This window comes from Halichoerus grypus, chromosome 1, assembly GCF_964656455.1.
Source record: "Halichoerus grypus chromosome 1, mHalGry1.hap1.1, whole genome shotgun sequence".
NCBI lineage: Eukaryota > Metazoa > Chordata > Mammalia > Carnivora > Phocidae > Halichoerus > Halichoerus grypus.
In genome coordinates, this window is record NC_135712.1 from 127,009,281 (window position 1) to 127,027,517 (window position 18,237).

The following is an 18,237-nucleotide window of genomic DNA, read 5'->3' on the forward strand; positions in this document are numbered from 1 at the left end:
ATGGTTTCCAAAGTATCTCTGAACTCTTTGATTTGAAGGCCTTTTGAGGCAGTCTGTGTGGCTGGCTAAGCACTTCTCTTCATGCTCTGTGGTGCTCCCCTGCCTGGGGTGCCTTTGAAGCCAGTAGGGAAAACCGCGCATGCCAGGAAATGGGGCTTGAGGAGAGGAGAGCTCCAGGGTTGCTCTGAGGACAGGGCTCTGAAGACTGGAGGTAACAGTGTTGGGCAAATGTTGGCTATGAGAGGTCAGAGGGGTGTTGGACCAAAGGCAGATGTGGCTAAGTCTGGCCTGATTCTGCTCAGTATTGGAACAGCAGAGAGAGACCAGAGCCCCTCTGGCTCCATGCAGAAGGAAAACACATGCCTGAGTCTCAGGTATCGATAGTCTCTTCTCTGTGACCAGATCATCACTGGGGTCAGGCTTGGCCTGTGGCAATGGAGGTCTGGACATAAGGATGACCAGATACCTGGGCTGAGCAGTGGAACAGTCATAGTGAAGGAAGGCCAGCAAGGTGGCCTGTGGGGGTGTTAGTACACAGTGGTGGGACTCACTGGAGCCAAAGAGCCCTCTAAGGAAAGAGGCAACAGGTCTGAGCATCCTTGAGATCTTTCAAACTCAAATTTCCTCAAATTACCAAGGTACTTGGTAAATTTCTCTTAAAACCCTGTGTTGTTCTGTTTGCCCTCACTTTGTTGAGCCTTAAGAATCATCACTCAGGTATTGGTAGCTGTGTGTTGACATGGTGCTAAATACATTCTTATCATCATCTCATGTAATTTAAACTTTGTCCAGTTAGGGGTGGCCAGTTCTGCCTGTGTTTGGCAGAAGAGGAAACTGAGGCTCACCAAAGTTAACCTGTCCAAGGTTGCAGAGCTAAAAAGTTCGGCACCTAAAATTTAAATCTAGATCTTACACTTAGATGATACTGCTTTTAAACGCCATGCCCTAATGACATATCAGATAAAGGGCTAGTATCCAAAATCTATAAAGAACTCATCAAACTCAACACCCAAAGAACAAAGAATCCAATCAAGAAATGGGCAGAAGACATGAACAGACATTTTTCCAAAGAAGACATCCAAATGGCCAACAGACACATGAAAAAGTGTTCAATATCGCTCGGCATCAGGGAAATCCAAATCAAAACCTCAATGAGATACCACCTCACACCAGTCAGAATGGCTAAAATTAACAAGTCAGGAAATGACAGATGTTGGCGGGGATGCAGAGAAAGGGGAACCCTCCTACACTGTTGGTGGGAATGCAAGCTGGTGCAGCCACTCTGGAAAACAGTATGGAGGTTCCTCAAAAAGTTGAAAATAGAGCTACCATATGATCCAGCAATTGCACTACTGGGTATTTACCCCAAAGATACAAAAGTAGGGACCCGAAAGGCTACGTGCACCCCGATGTTTATAGCAGCAATGTCCACAATAGCCAAACTGTGGAAAGAGCCAAGATGTCCATCAACAGATGAATGGATAAAGAAGAAGTGGTATATATATACAATGGAATATTATGCAGCCATCAAAAGGAATAAGATCTTGCCATTTGCAACGACATGGATGGAACTGGAGGGTATTATGCTGAGCGAAATAAGTCAAACAGAGAAAGACATGTATCATATGACCTCACTGATATGAGGAATTCTTAATCTCAGGAAACAAACTGAGGGTTGCTGGAGTGGGGGGTGGGGTGGGAGGGATGGGGTGACTGGGTGATGGACACTGGGGAGGGTATGTGTTCTGGTAAGCGCTGTGAATTGTGCAAGACTGTTGAATCTCAGATCTGTACCTCTGAAACAAATAATGCAATATATGTTAAGAAAGAAAAAAAGAAGAAGAAGAATGTAGCAGGAGGGGAAGAATGAAGGGGGGGAAATCGGAGGGGGAGACGAACCATGAGAGACGATGGACTCTGAAAAACAAACTGAGGGTTCTAGAGGGGAGGGGGTTGGGAGGATGGGTTAGCCTGGTGATGGGTATTGAGGAGGGCACGTTCTGCATGGAGCACTGGGTGTTATGCACAAACAATGAATCATGGAACACTAAATCTAAAACTAATGATGTAATGTATGGGGATTAACATAACAATAAAAAAATTAAAAAAAAAAACAAAAAAAAAAAGAAAATTAAGTTTAAAAAAAAAAAAAAAAAGAATGGTATATCTTTTTTCATCCTTTACTTTCAAACCATCTGTATTTTACATTAAAGTCATTTCTTATACAAAGAAAAAAAAAAAAAAATAAACGCCATGCCCTGATGCCTCCCTACACGCCCTGAATGTGGCTAATTTAATTGTTAGTGCAATGAGGTTGCAGGGGAAGAGGGAGCTTTCTTATCTGTTCAGTGTTAATATACCCCAGTGTTTCTCAACTTCAACACTATTGACATTTGTGGCCAGAGAATTCTGTTGTTGGGGACTGTCCTGTGCACTGTAGGATGTTGCGCCTCATCCCTGGTCTCTACCCACTAGGTGCCAGTAGCACTCTCATTTCTGCCCCATTGTGACAACCCAAAATATTTCCAGACTTTGCTCAGTATCCCCTGGGAGACAAAACTGACCCTGGTCAAGTGAGAATCACTGACATAAAGTAATGTTAATTTGCCATTAAAGGAAAAAAATCTCTGCATATGTAATTTCTTTATTGTTTTCCTTAATTTTTTCTTTTGTACCAAAATTCTGTTATTAATGACTTGGACCCTTCTCTCTGCCTGGCTGACATTCTGAACTGTGTCGCCGGGAACATTTTACCTTGTTGGCATCTTCCCAAACTCCTCAGACACCCTCTCTTTGAGCCTGGAGTCTCCTGGGGAAGTATTAAGAGCCAACCAGCTATGAAAACAATGTGCTCTTCCTTGTGCTAAGTGCCTCTGCTCAGGCAGTAAGATGCTTCAGTGGCATGAACATATGGCATCAACATGGCCTCTGAAAACCACGCTGGGTGTCTAACAAGCATGGAGGGAAGGGGGCAGGCTGTGCTGAGCTCCAGAAGCTTATAGAACAGACACCCCCAACCCCCAAGAGCAGCTGAGCTGCAGGTCCTTGGGGATCTTGACTCCACACAGGCCAAGGCTTTATGGGGAAGAGGGCTGGTATCTTGAAGCCATTGCATTTTGTTCCTTTAATAAAACACCCTGCAGACCTTGACATCTGCCACAGAGAAAGACCCAGAGCAGCCATGAGGCCCAGCGCCAGCCCTTACCTCTGGCTCCAAGCAGGCATCCTGTTGAGCTATGCCTTCTATTAGGGAAGAGGACATGAGCAGCTCAGCAGTGACCCACTGCTTTCTGAGTGCACAGCCTCCAGAGAGTTTTAGGTCAATAAACAGCCTGGGGTATTGGTCACAGAGCAGGTATCTGAACTGTTCAGCAGCCCAGTTTAACAATCACAGGATGCAAAAGGTTAGGGAGGTCATTGGCATAGTTTGCCAGAAAGGTGGACTGCTTGTGAATTTTCATAATCCTGTGTAGAGTGGGATGTCTTTCTCCTGGGTAATACCATCATGGGGCTTGATAATGTGCTTTTTAAATAGGCATTTTTTTTTAAGGACATGAATTTTTTGGAGCTAAATAAAGTTACTGTAAAAATCTTTAGAAATTCAGTTCAGTGGACTCTTCTTCATGAAAGGGTTTATGGGCGTATCCTGAACGGTAGCGACAGTGTGAGGTGTACCCACGCCTGTACCTTCATGTCCCTGTGCACACATGGGCACATATACTGATTTCTCCATATGGAAAGATCAGATGAGCCTGTTTTAAATTCCAGTTCAGTCACTTCCTGCACATAAGGCATGGATGAGTTACTTAACGTCTCTGAGCCTGTTTCCTTGTCCTTAAAAAAGGAATAATGGTATGTATGTTATGGCATGGTCGTAAAGGTTGGTTCTAATGTATCTGAAGTTGCAAAGCATAGAAGGCACTTGATAAATAGTATTAGGATTATTATTATCACGGTATCAATTTATGAACCATTAAGAAAAACAGATACCAAGTCTGGGAGAGAGCTGATTTTCTTGGACTACTCTTCAGTTATTAGGCTGTTATACCTGATACTCTGTGTCACACTTGGAACTCAATGTGGGTGTTTTCCATTCCAAAATAACTTTCTTTCAATCCTTATTTGATAAGGAATGATAAATCATCTTTCAGGACTCCTAATTATTTCTACTTAACATTTCCAAGGTCTCAAGCTTTTCATTAATTCCATAAACATTTATTAAATACTTATTATGTGTCAGACACTGATCCAGGGGCTGGGGGTTCAAAATGAAAACAGAGACAAAGATCTTTGCTCGCTGGTAGTTTTCATGCCAAGTCTGCTTCAGACATGCCTTTAGGAAAGATGTATGTCATTCACCATCAGAGATATCTGTTGTGAACAGACTTTGTGCCATGCTCTGTGCTGGGTGCTTAGGGAAGCAGGATGTAGCGATGAACAGAAATAGTAGGATACAGCAATATGGTGGGTGTGTTGAGTAATTGACACATGAGCAATTGACTGTGAGACAGAAATCCATAGGAGATGGGACTGACTGCTCCTGATTGCTTGCTGCTTGTAAATACAATTTATTTCTCAATCACCTCTTTAATATAACAGCTCAATGCACAGAACTACAAAGGTAAAAGAAAAATTTATGTCTGGTTAAAAAAATGTGGGTAACGAATACAATTTTAAAGTTTCAGAAAATGGAGGGTTGCGAGTTATAGGACTTTGGAAGGGGAATTGTAGTATACACTGCTTTGCAGAAGGATACTTAGGGATAATCTACTTACTGTTGTAAATAGACTTTACATCTTTTATTCTGGTTATCTTTCTCAAAGATGGAGAGGAGTGAGGAAGAAATTTGTATTTCTGAGTTATGCACTTGATTTCCATAATTCCTTCCAAGAGTCCTGAAAGGAAGATATTATTACCTCAGTTTTATTGATGATAGAACTGAGGTCTTCAGAAGTCACATGACCCAGGGTATGGGTTGAAGTTTTTCACATCTGGACTCTGCTTCATATTCCGTGCTCTTTCTACAATATTGGATATTTTAACACTCGGGAGGGAGGAAGGGACTACTTTCCTTGAATAGAAGGAGAAACAATTCTGTGTTAGTAATAATATTCCAGGTAATTAAAAGGTCAATAAAAAACAACAGTAGTAGGAATTTAATGAGTAATTACTCTGTGTTAGGCATTATGCTAGATGTTCTACTCTCATAGCACTTCAGTGAGGAAGGTACTGTTTTTAATCCCCATTCGACAGATGATGAAGCTGAGGCTTGGCGAGATAGATGACCTCTCCAAAGTCACACAGCTGTTAGAAGCACCCTATCTTTGTACTCTTATGGTTTTCTTCTCTGTTAGACTTTACATTTCTAGAAGGCAGGGACTATCCCTGATTAACTTCTTTATTCCTAGAAGCCCCTGCAAAGTGGTTTTTCTCATAGTATGTGCCTACTAGACTAGACTAGACATAGTACGTGCCTACTAGACATAGTAGGTCAATGTCAACTGACCCTGAGGTCTGCTCTCCCAGATCCCTGCTTTTGGTCCCTTCACACATTCTGACCAACCTTGTTTTATCAGGTGGACAGATGGGGAAGAAGGAAGCCTTAACAGATTGTTACCTTCCTTCTCTTCTGTAAAGCCTACAGCTATCATGTATATATGATAGGACATATGATTGGAATGGAACATTTCATTCTTTTTTGTGTGTGTGACTATATTAGTATAAGATAGATTATGCTAACTTAACAAAGAACCCCAGTGGCTTAGTACTACTGAAGAGCTCTCTAGAGCAGTTGTTCCCCGTTAGCAGTGGTCCAAGGCACTGTCTTGATCTCTGGCTCTGCCATTTCAATACACAGCCTCCTTCATAGTCACTACAGCAGGGCAGCTGGTGCTGGCACTGTCTTGCAGTGGTCACTGAAGAGACACACATTCCTTCTGGTCACATCCTATTTGCTGAAATTGGTCATATGCTCTCAGACTGCTAAGAAGGTAGAGAAGAGGAATTCTCCCTTGTGCTCAGAAGGAGAGGAAACCTAGATATAAGTGAGCTCCAGAGGACTCTACCTCAGTGATATTGGTTATTTTTTTTCTACTACTGACTCATGGAAAGGATTAAAGGTAATGGCTATAATGCCAAGATATTTCTTCAGAGCAGTTTCATGGACTTAGACCATTAGGCATGTGGTGTTAATTTTAATTCCATTTGCTTAACCACAGTGACTCAAGTCCAGATTTGGCTATTTGAAGTTTCTATATGTTGGCTATACCAGTAGGTGCAATTTTTAAAAAGGGATATTTCTTCTAAACCATCAAGAATGTTTTGTTCCGAGAAATTGTTCTATTTTCTTGATACCGTCTCAAGGGATGGCTTACCAGGAGTTCTTGGGTTTTTTTTTTTATGTCAGTGTAAAAATATTTTCCATCAGATTGTTAAAATCCTTCATCAAATGATGCTAAGGGAACTTAATAGGATATAAAACTGTATGCATTATGATCCCAAATTTCTCTGTTTCTGTCTCTCTGACAATTTCTGTGTCTGTCTGTCTCTGTCTCTCTCTACACACACACCTGCCCCCATACTGAAAATCCATACATCAAAATATTCACAGCTATGATCTCTGAACTTAATGGTTATTTTGTTTTCTATACTTTTCTGAATTTTACCGGAAGTTTTATATTGAAATTCAACTTCTAAAAATTAACATTATTTGTTTTGTTTAGATATGTAATAAGCAGAAAAGATACATTTTAGATATAGATATAGGATGAATATTTAAAAAGTATGTATGTATTTTTGCAATTCTGTCTCACAGAACGGAATTAAATGGTGTGCATTATAGATTATTCTCTTGCTCTGTTTCCTTTTTGAAGTCATTTAGAACTTATAGATGGTGTTGAGAGAGGTATGCAGAGAGCAGGAAGGGAGAGAGATGCCATTCAGAGATGACGGGACCATCATTTCCATCACAAAATCCAATTTAATTAGGGTCAGCCAGTCCCCACATCACAGTCCCCTTCTGCTCTTCCAGGTTAGTTAATTCGGTATCTTCTGATGAATGTCATCTTGCAATTAAAATGCTGGTGCTGGCAAGTTTCAGCAGCTCAGCTTCCATGGCCCTTCACTGTCAGCAGCCTTGTCTTTTTAATCAGGACCTGTATGACTCTCTTCCATCAAGTAACTTATTTTCCCAGATCCCAATAAACTTGGATGGAGAAGAGAGATATTAGTTGAATTTTAATTTAATCACTTGTCTCTCAGGATATGTGCTAAAAAGATGCCACTAGGATGCTTCGTACCAATGCAAGGATGATGTATCTGCTGGGGTCTGATCCCCACTGACTCATCACCCGATATGGAGCACTCAGGGTGAGCCTGAGGCCTGCCACCCAGAAGCATGATGTGAGGATGGCTTCCTTTGGAAGTAGGAGAGAGATGGGCCTGCAGCTTTTTGAGGTCATTGTACGCCTGTTGTCCTAGTCATGAGAGGAGGGGGATCTGAGCTCCACTTGCCTGTTCCCCAGGAATAAAATAGCAAGGCAAGGTGCTAGGGTCTGTGGAGTGTGAGCTGACTGGCAGGGGCTTTGTGAAGAGGCTCATCAGACTAATAGCTCAAAGCCTCCTGACTACAGAGAATTACCCCAGATAGATGGAGAAGTTGCCTCTTGATAGATGGCCCCACTATTCCCTCACATACCTCTTAACTGCAGTCCCTCACGTGGCAGCCATGATGTCGTCTGTGTGGCCCGCAGGCTTACAGTATAGTGTGTACAATCACGGCATGCAGCTGCCAACGATGAGTAAATGAGCAGAGTGTGTCCGTGATCATGAGGTCCTTTCAGGACTCACAGAGCTTATTCATTGAACTCAGTGCTTCCTGAATCCCAGCGTGCATACCCACCACTGATGCACATTCTGCATCAGTAGCTCTGGAGTGGGCCTGAGATTCTGCATTTTAGCAAGTTTCTAGGAGATGCTGAGACTGCTGATTGCAGGACCAGACTTTGAGTAATGAGGGTTTAATTAATGGACAACTCTTGTCTTCATGGGGATCATTAGCCTATCAGATGGATGTTGCTTGGTACATTCCTCTATTTAAATTTTTATTTATTATAAACGGTGATTTTTTTTAAGATTTATTTATTTTTTTGAGAGAGAGAGAGAGAGAGAGAGAGCATGAGTGGGAGGGGCAGAGGGAGAGGGAGAGAGAATCTCCAGCAGACTCCACGCTGAGCTCAGAGCCTGATGCGGGGCTCCATCTCATGACCCTGAGATCACGACCGGAGCTGAAACCAAGAGTTAGACACTTAACAGACTGCGCCAGCAAGGCCCCCCCAGGATTATGGTTTTAATATGGCCTCCGAGATACAAATAACTCTTAAAGGGATTGATTCATGGTTAGGTTTTTTTATTTTTTAAGTTGCTAAATGGGCATCATTGGTTGATTTTTTTTTTTTGCAGGCCTGACAGAGGCATACCTCCTCACCTCAAACCTGCATCACTAATTTCCTAAACTGTAAGCTTCTGGAGAACAAAGGCCAATGCTTCATGCAGATAGGTACCTAATAAAGACTTTCTTGTCATATTTCACATTTTTCGAATGTGATCTAACTTGGCAAAAAATAAAAATAATTAAAAAGGCTTAGGTATTTGGGTTAAAAGTGGCAAGAAAAATTAAATTTCTCTGGAATGTCATTGCCTTGTATGCCTGTTTAAATCAGAGTTCAACTCCTTACAAAGACTCCCATAAAAGTGACAAGTCAGCTACACATTAATGAGCACTTTGATCTGTGTCACTCGCCTTTTCTTCCTGGGTCCCTCTGAGGCTTTCTGCCGAGGCATGGGTTTAATTTAATATCTCCATCTCTGCAGCAATTGGTCTTTGGCCTTCTGAGATCCTATTCTGAACGCCACGGTGTGCTATTGAGATGACTGATGGGGCAAATAAGAGGAGTCAAGAAAGCGGCCATGGGAGGCTGTTGCCACAGTGGAGGTGGCTGCCAGAGGTGACGACAAGATTGGCAGCCTAACAGATTTTTATTAGCTGGTGCTGCTGTGTCTGCAGTGATACCATCCTTCGGAAAGGAGCCCAGGACTCACTGGGAACAGCATAACCTGGTTAAGGAAAATAAAAGTGTTTGAAAAGGATCGCAAATGGGAAAACAATCTTATTCAGCAGCAGCTGATCTAGGGAAGTTAGAAAAATGAGCTTAGTTGCATATGGGCTACCAGAGTTAACATCCAATGATTTTTCGCACTGAGCAAGCCTTAAATAACCTTCTATTATTTGGAGAGACTCAGTGGTGTGACCTATAGATGTGGGGTTTAGCCTGGATTTGTCCCTTGAGTCTCTGGATATTCTTTTTCATTTGTGGAATGCATGGAAAGAGAAAGGCTTAAGGCCCATGTTCCATCTCTTCATATAGGCATGGAGCTGTTTTTAAGAATCATTGCTTAGAATCACATACTCAGTATGGATGGATTTTTTTTTTTTTTTTTTTTTTTAAATGCTGAGAACTACATGGCTCCAGCTATTTCCTCTGGACCAGGTCAGTAGGCTTTGAGTTTCTGTTTGTAACAGTTGCTACAACATGTTTGTGATGTATTTATAGTTTTCATTTGCAGACAGATTGCCTTTATCATTTCATCTGTGGTATATTGATTAAAGCAACCACATTGCTGGCATTATCTACTCATCATACTTGGATAAGATTTTCCGCCTGCCCCTTTAGGAAAGCATTTTATTTTGGTTCTTCAGCATTAAGATTAATCACAATCCTCTTCTATTCAAATCAAGTCATCTTTTGGTCAACCTAGTTGACCTTCTTGTTCTCTAGCCAGCCAAATAAATCATTTGGTAAGCAGGATTTAGTTGAATTTGCTTTGCTTTCTTGCTCAGGTTTTAATATTCAGAACCTTAGACTTTTCTCTCCTGGTAACACTTGCAGTACAAAGCGAAGATCAGAAAGACTATACTTGTACATTAAAGCAACTTTGTTCTGATGTGGTCATGCCTAATTTTACTGAGGTTTTGTTTTGAGTTGAGGCTATCTTAACATTTCTGTGCCTTAGTTTTCTCATCTGTAAAACGTGGATGATAATAGGACACAGCTCATAGGGCTGATAGCTGTGGGATTACATGAGATAATGTCTTGTCCATTTTTTTTAAAGATTTTATTTATTCTTGGGGCGCCTGGGTGGCTCAGTCGGTCTGTCTTCGGCTCAGGTCATGATCTCAGGGTCCTGGGATTGAGCCCCACGTCGGGCTCCCTGCTCGGGAGCCAAACTTTTATTATGAAAAAATGGAAATATCAGAAAAGTTGAAAGTATTTTACAGTAAACATCTGTGTACCCACCAGTTAGGTTCTACTGTTACAATTTTAGTTGAATAGATAACATATCTATCCATTTGTTTACTCTTCTATTAATCCAGCTTATATTTTGGTGCATTTCAGAGTAAATTGCAGACATCAGTACATTTTCTTCTAATTATATCAACTAGAATCCAATGTTGCAAACACCATTCTGATTTTTTCTAGCATAGATTTCTTTTTCCTCTCTGGGACTTCATATAAATGGAGACATTTATATGAGACTTATTCACTAAAGACAGTGTTCCTGAGATTTATCCATGTCCTTACAAGCCCATTCTTTTTAATTGCTGACTAATATTCCACTGCATGGCTGTACACACTTTGTCCTTGTACCAGTTGCTGGATATTATCAATAAGGCTGCTGTTCATGTACATTTGTGTGCAAAACTATCTTTTTCATCCTAGATAAATATCTAGGATTGAGATTTCTGGGTCATAGGGTACATTGTCTTTCTTATTTGTCCTCAAACACACTAAGGTTTTTCCTGCTATAAAGCCTCTATGCTAGTTCTCTCCTTTGTCTGGAATGCTGTTCTCGGTGTATAAAATACCTTTGTCCCTTATCATCATGTAACTGCCTCTTTTGTATCACTCAGATCATAGCCTTCCCTGACCACCCATCCTATATAATCACATAGTCCATCTTTAGCACATGACTGTATTTTAATACTCTGCATAGCATTGCTTATAATCTGATAATTTTCTTCCATTATAACATAAGCTAGGGATAGGGCCTATCCGTTCTACTATTCTCATTCCGTAATCCAAATTGGTTGACAATTGTTTAGTTTTAAATAAGTTTAGACTATTCTGTGGTCAAAATTGGCATGATATGTAGTAAGCACTCAGTAAACATTTAATGAAGAAGTGAACACAGGAATGAGTAATTAAATTCCTAATTGCTACAACTCCTTCTATCTTACTTACTGTGTTATCCTCCATACCCAATACGTAGCAAGCGCACACTGTGTATTTGATGGATGAATATATGGGAACCGTTTCTTAGTGGATCAGAAACTCTTAAGAAAATGCCACTCTGGAAGATGTCTTCTTTCCTGCCATTGTCAGATGAAGGCACTTAATTCAATTTTTTAAACATGTTCAAAACCTGGATAAAAATGGGTCAGAGCTGGAGATGTGAGGCATTTGCCCTATGTGCCTTGATATCTAGGGAGAAATTGTTGGTGGCAAATTGGAAAACACACTTGTAAGCTGTCATGTGACCAGATTGGCTCATCTAATGTTTAGTACTGCTAAAATATATTTCTCCCAATATAGTTCCCTGTAGCCATCCTAAATAAGGGGGTAAGGGTGAAGGAAGAAGCACTTACCTTACAGGGTAATTACTACACATGGTGGGGTTAGCCATTGGACATGGTTTTCTTGTCTTGCTCATGGATTGTTATCTAGGATGCCTGTAGCCACAGCAACAGGGGATCTTTGAAGTTCAAAGACAGGAAAAATCAGCATTTCTATGCTCTTGGAGTTCCTGGAGTGGCAGAGAAGGACAAGAGAGAACAAATACCTGGTGATATCTACCTCCAAGTCTTCCCTTTCTCAATCTAGCTGACCTTGTACTATGTAGGAGCAGAGAACTGGACCTGTTCATCATATGAATTGAGAAGAGAATCCCTGAATTTTATACTCCATGGAAGAAATGGACAACCAATGGGGACATTGGAATAGAATCTTCCCAGCATCAGCTTCTCTTTGCATTGGCCCCGGGTATGCATGTGTCCTGAATATTATAAACAGAGGTATGAGAAGAGGCAAGTTACGATTGAATTTGTACATAGACCCCAAACTAATGCTACCCCCGTCAGTCCTAGTCTGATGCCACAGTGCCCAGTGGAGAATCCACTTATTTGGAGACCTAACTTAAGCAGCCATCTTCCATTGTGCCTTTCACTATTAACTCAGCAATTGCTCCTCCTCTCTCAATAGGAACTGCTCAGTGTGTAATTTGAATCAAACCATGTCTGGTAAATTCCATCAATCAAACCATGTCTGGTAAATTTACCTTTTCCTCAAACCAATTTTGAGGTTTGAGGAAAAGGTAAATTGATAGTATTAAGACAATCTAGAGCAGCTTGATGAGGGATGAGGGGAAACTTATCTGGATTTCTCTTTCTGCAGTAGGCATACCATGAAAAACCAAACACCCATGGAGGTTTTTTTTTTTAATCAGGCTATTGTAACTCAAATGAAGTGCTAGCTACTCTGTACTGTAATATTTTGTGAAGTAGAGTTTATACCGTAATGTAAATAACCACCCTGCATTATGTCCTTTAGAAACTTAGACTTTGATCTATTCAATTGTATTTTATCTTTTTTAAAAGATTTATTTATTTTAGAGAGAAAGAGAGAAAGAGAGAGTGTGCACACAAGCGGGAGGGGCAGTGGAAGAGGGAGAGAGAATTTCAAGCAGACTCTGTGCTTAGTGTGGAGCCCAATGCAGAGCTTGCTCTCATGACCCTGAGATCAGGATCTGAGCCTAAACCAAGAGTCAGATGCTTAACCGACTGTGCCACCCAGGTGCCCCTATTCAATTGTATTTTTAAAAAAATTTGAGTTTAAGGGCTACCTTAAGATAGGGGATTATGGGAAGATGGCAGCCTGAATGTGTATCCTTCATATAATTTCCTCTCAACTCCCATTTACTTCTACTGAGCCAAGTGGCATTTGGGATTGACAAGCTGGCAGACACTGGAAGTGTAATTGAGGCTACTTTCCCTGGAACTTCTGGATAAAAGAATAAGGTCAGAACATTATTTCCCTTTGGGCCAGACAAGTTCTAGGAAATCTGAATGCTGAGAGGCCAGGGGCAAAAAAAAAAAAAAAAAGCCAAAATAGCCAAAAAATGGCTATGTTGGTGTACCTTCTTAAATAAGGAGTTCAAGTGTGGTTTTTGATAAGCCTAATGGATCTTCCTGGACCCTGAGTGACTCCCAGGAAGTTAAGGGGACAGGATGAAATCCTTCAAATCCTTGAGTCCAGGAGACTACTAACTCTTACAGTTCAGAAGGTCTGGGTGCAGAGAAGCTTCCCCTAGGAGAATGAATAAAAGATGGGCAGTTACTGACCAGTACTTCACTGGCCCACAGTGACTGCCGCATATTCCACTATTTGCTGGAGGGTAGGAGGAATATGGAAGGTTTTCAGCTGTGATTAATCAAAGGAAATAATTGTGCAGCCCTAAGGAAGAGGGCCCAATGGAATATCTAGACAGATGTCGCCTACGGAAATTTAGCTATTAGGGATGCAAGATGACCAGTGATAATAAAAGAGTGTTTAGGAAGATTTGTTTACAGCATAAAAAAGAGTTACTGGAATTTAAAAGTTATTTTTATGTTAAAAATGTTATAGTTCAACTGAAAGAGAAAATAATTGCTATTAAGAACTAAAAGGAGTGGCTTGGAAGATGAATGAGAAGAAATACTTCAAAGCACAAAGCAAGGGTACAAAAATATTAAAATAATGAGGAATACTAAAAGACCCAGAGGACATTCTTAGGACTCTAACATAGGTATTCCAGGAGGTCCACAAAAGAACAAATGGAAAAAGGCAGTTATTTAATAAAAATAATAAGAGAAAATTTCCTTACTTTGAAGAAAAACTTGAGTCTATAAATTGAAGGTCCTTAACTGAGTTCTGAGCAGTCTTAATTAAAAAAAAAATAAAAAGGACACAAATTTGGCATATGCTTTTAGAGCTCCTGGCTTTCCCCCAAATAGAGATGAAACTATCAAAAGCTTTCAATGATGAAGAAGTTAATGGCAAGAGAAAAAAGAAATCAGATTGGCATCAGACTTCTCATCTACAACTCTAGAAGCTAGGGCATGGTAGAAATAACATCTGTGGAAAGTTTGGATTTTTATGTCTAATGTTGAACTTTCTGAAAAGAGGTTATTTTTAGTTTGACTACATGACTTAGAAATGCTAATTGCTTTAGTGAGACAGAACTCAGAAGACTAGTAGGCACTCCCACTGATAATCCCTTGCGTTACAGGAAAAGACCTTTAATTCCATATTCTCCCAGACCTCACTCTTCCTTCTTGGGAAAACCCTTTCCCTATATCTCAGAAAATAGTTCTTGAGAACAGAAATATTTGAGAATACCAGACTTAAGACGGATCTTCTGTATTACCTGGTTCTACCTCTTTCTTTGTATAAAGACCAGGAAACTAAGGAATATCAAGTAACTTAATCAAAACTTCACAGGTAATGAGTGGAAAAGCCAAGATAAGAATCTAGATCTCATTTCCAGTCTAATAAGTCTTTCAATCATGTTGAAAGGAGGAAATCCTTTATTTCTGTGATTTACTTCATATCCTTCTAATACATGTCTTTGTTAAGTGGCCTTGAGTGGGTTTCTGTTGCTTACAACTGAAGGACCCTGGCTGATTAAAAGACTAACTAGCCTCTTAGTTTCAATAATGACATGTTCTCATGTGATTATTAAATTGATATTTGTAGGCATGATCTTTTCCTCTGCTTTCAATATCTCAAGTTTCCTAAGAAATGTTTCTCTTTGTATGGTGTACTCACTTTTCAAACTCAACAGACAGCAAATCAAACTTATCTTATTATTTCCAAACTGACTGTTTTCCTGATGTCCCCCTATTTCTGTCACTGATGTCACCATTGCCCCGGAAACGCAAATTGCTTTTCATGAAATAGCATTCTCATTATGCCACTTTCCTCCTCAAAAACCTTCTTTTTCTGCTGCTTGCAAGATCTTGTTTGCTAACATTTTGGCCTCACATTTAAGTGTCTATCAAATCTGACCCACTTTATTGTTATTAACCTAATTTTTTTAATATTCATACCTGTCAATATATTGGACATTCCACTTAAAATGGCTTCCCTCTACCAATAAAAATGTTCTCCATATTGTACATAATAAAAGAAGCTCCAGCTCTGTGCTTGAAATCAAAGATACTGGGTTGTGTGTTGGTTTCACTAACACTAGCTATGGGTCCTTAGCGCTCCAGTCTTCTCATCTATAAAATATGTACCTTTTCTCTCTTCTAGGTAAGACCTTTCATTTTATTCATATAAATAAAGAAAAATAAGACAGAATTTTAGAGACTTTATTGAGGTCACATTGCTTCCAGACTGAGGAAAATTAAATAGATATTAGATGCTGCATCCTCGAGTAGACCATTTCGCAGGAGCCCTGTTGCCTGTTGCTGCTTGTAGCATATTCAGCTCTGAGGACCTGTCTGTGCAGCAGGGAGGAGGAGGACTGGGCAGAATCTGATCTGTCAAATTTGTTTTCATGTTTAGGATAACAGTAGCTGTTACAATGTCTGAAAATTTCATTCCCGAGTGGTCTGCCCTTTCCACTGTTGGTTAAAAACAGACTTTTCATATCCTGGGAACTATTTTTTCAGGCAAGTGGATTAGACAGTTGGAGGGATGTTAGAAATCCAAAGACCTTATATGAAAATAGATTACATCAAAACCATGGTGGAGTGAGGGACTCTTCAGGCATTTCCAGTAATAATACTAGTGTCAGCGCTTATGATAGTCCCTTCACCCTAGACTTATCCCTGTATTATCATTTCCATGTAAGAGTTCTTGGTATGACCCAGCCATTCTCATCATCAGCAGGTAGGGTCCCATGATTTTTTGAGCAGATGCTTTGGACATTTTGGAATGTTTCAAAAATGCTGGTATGAACTTTCCAGACCTCCTGAAATTTGGGTTGCTTTATTTCTGGACAAGAAGATACTTTTCCAAAGAGATGGGGCCATGCCTTCATTATCCCCTCCTAACTAAAAAAAAAAAAAAAACAGATCATGGCTTGTAGGGCTGTAACAATGCATTCCCAAGAAGGTGGGGATTCCAAACCTGTTGAACTCTGCTGTCGTACAGATCCATCAGACCAGTCTGATCAGATCACATCTGGGCGCTGCAGTCTGACAATGGCAGAGTTGAGAGGCAATGATCAAAGTACCAGACTGTAGTAAAAACCCTCACTGCTGGTGTGAGGGTTTTCTTACGTGCTCATCTCTGGGCTCTCTCTCCTTCCTTCCTTTATGACTCTTTCCATCTCACTCTGACATTATTGAGTCTCTCCTTCTAGGGCTCATCTTTTTCTGCCTTCACCATGTGCATGGATTCCTTCCCCTCCTACTTACTGACTTTTTCGTCTCCAGCCTTTCTGCCTTTCTGCCTGAGTTCACTTTATTTCTAATGGAATTTCTCCTTTGGTTCTTCTCTCTCCTCCTACTCTCTGTGTTCTTCCACAATCCCCCAGCTATAAATAACCCAAAGCATCCAACCTTTTGCTCTCATGGAGAAATGAATAATTAAAACTCCAAAGGAAGACACGTGGAATAAGTCAGGCACTTAATTTCTTCAAAACACAGCATTTCATGGTATCCTGTGCAAATGGATGAGTCACAGCCAATTACTTCAAGAAGGGGAAAAGCTGAGGTTTAGCTTGATCAACATCATATTACAAAAATGGTGCATGCTGAAGAACATCAGATACTGGACAGGAATGCCACTTCTCCCAAATTCAGCAGCATGAGGTCTACAGAGTCCTTGCTCCAACACACGCGGTGCTGACAGAGTTTACTGACCAGTGGTTTCTACATAATGTTTCTGCAATGTTTCTTTTACATCATCAAATACCACAAATTCTGAGCTGCTACTTGCTAAATGTGCCACAGTAGCAATTCATTTGTTAGAAATAATCTGTTTGGTGAAGCAGGGAGTTGAGCTTCTCTTAGAGACCATGTTGAGGTGATGGCTATACGAAACTATTTAATAATAAGTGCTCAGAAAGCAGTCATCATGCCGTGTGTAGATAATGTCTCAGGAATGGATAGGCCATGAAGGAGGTTGGGAAGATTCCAGTGACGCCAGGCTCTTGGGCCATTTCTGAGCCAAATGGTTCTCACTGGCTTCCCTCATTTTACAGGTTCTTCTCAGGCTCTCCAAAGACTGGCCAGTTCCTTCCAGAGAGGTCTCCTTTTATGGTATCTTCTCTCACCCTGAGACATCTTGCTTATGTCAAGGCCAGGAAAGTGTAGGTATCAGGATCCAAGATGCCAGAGCCTGTTCTGCTGCTCTGTGAATGGGCTTTCTGAAGGAAAGCGAAGAAACATGTTCAACTCCGGGACCTTTATATGGGAGGCAAAAGTCCTCTATAGAACCTGAGGGAAGTGGAGCATTCAGAGACCCAGGAGGAGAAAGGGTCTGGGTCCTGGATTTAGAAATAAAACATACATACAAACTTAAAGAAAATATTGGTAATTTCACAGAAATATCTAAGACCTGGCTCAACCGCTGAAATAGCTGAGTGTTGCAGCTCCTTTAAAAGAATGCATGTGTGTGTGTGTGTGTGTGTGTGTGTGTGTGTGTGAATTCTGCTTTGAGAACAGATAAAATAAAATTAAAGCTACATTAGAAGAAATTACTCTGTGAGGTAGGAGTGAAGAATGGCATCTTAAAACTTGAATAGTATGGATGGCAGTGTACTTATGTTTTTATTAAAAAATTATTTGGCATTGTGCTTTTGGTTAAAATCCTTCTTCTCTTTTAACATTAACTGCTTTTCTCTACAAATGCCAGTTTTGTTATAGAAAATGTATATATTTTTCAGCTGTGTGTCTGTCTGCCCTCCAGTATATATGCTACTCTAAAAGTTTAGGTCCTTAGGGAGCAGTAGGTGTTAATAAAGCTAACTAGTTGCTTTAACTCATTCAGACCTCAGAGATAGCTTTAGGGGCCCAGCATAGGAGGCTCTCCCAAAGAAACAAACTTTTGAAAGAATTTAATTAATTTCCTTTACCTGCACTTTGCTGCCTAAATAAGGGAAGAGTCTTTGGATAACAGTGATTTGTTTGGG

General features: G+C 40.5%; 1 protein-coding gene across 5 annotated transcripts in view; it reads left to right on the top strand.

Annotated features, from left to right (window-relative positions):
* The window catches only part of CPNE4 (copine 4), a 592,776-nt gene that overhangs the window by 139,835 nt on the left and 434,704 nt on the right, over nt 1-18,237 (top strand). The window lies entirely within an intron of this gene.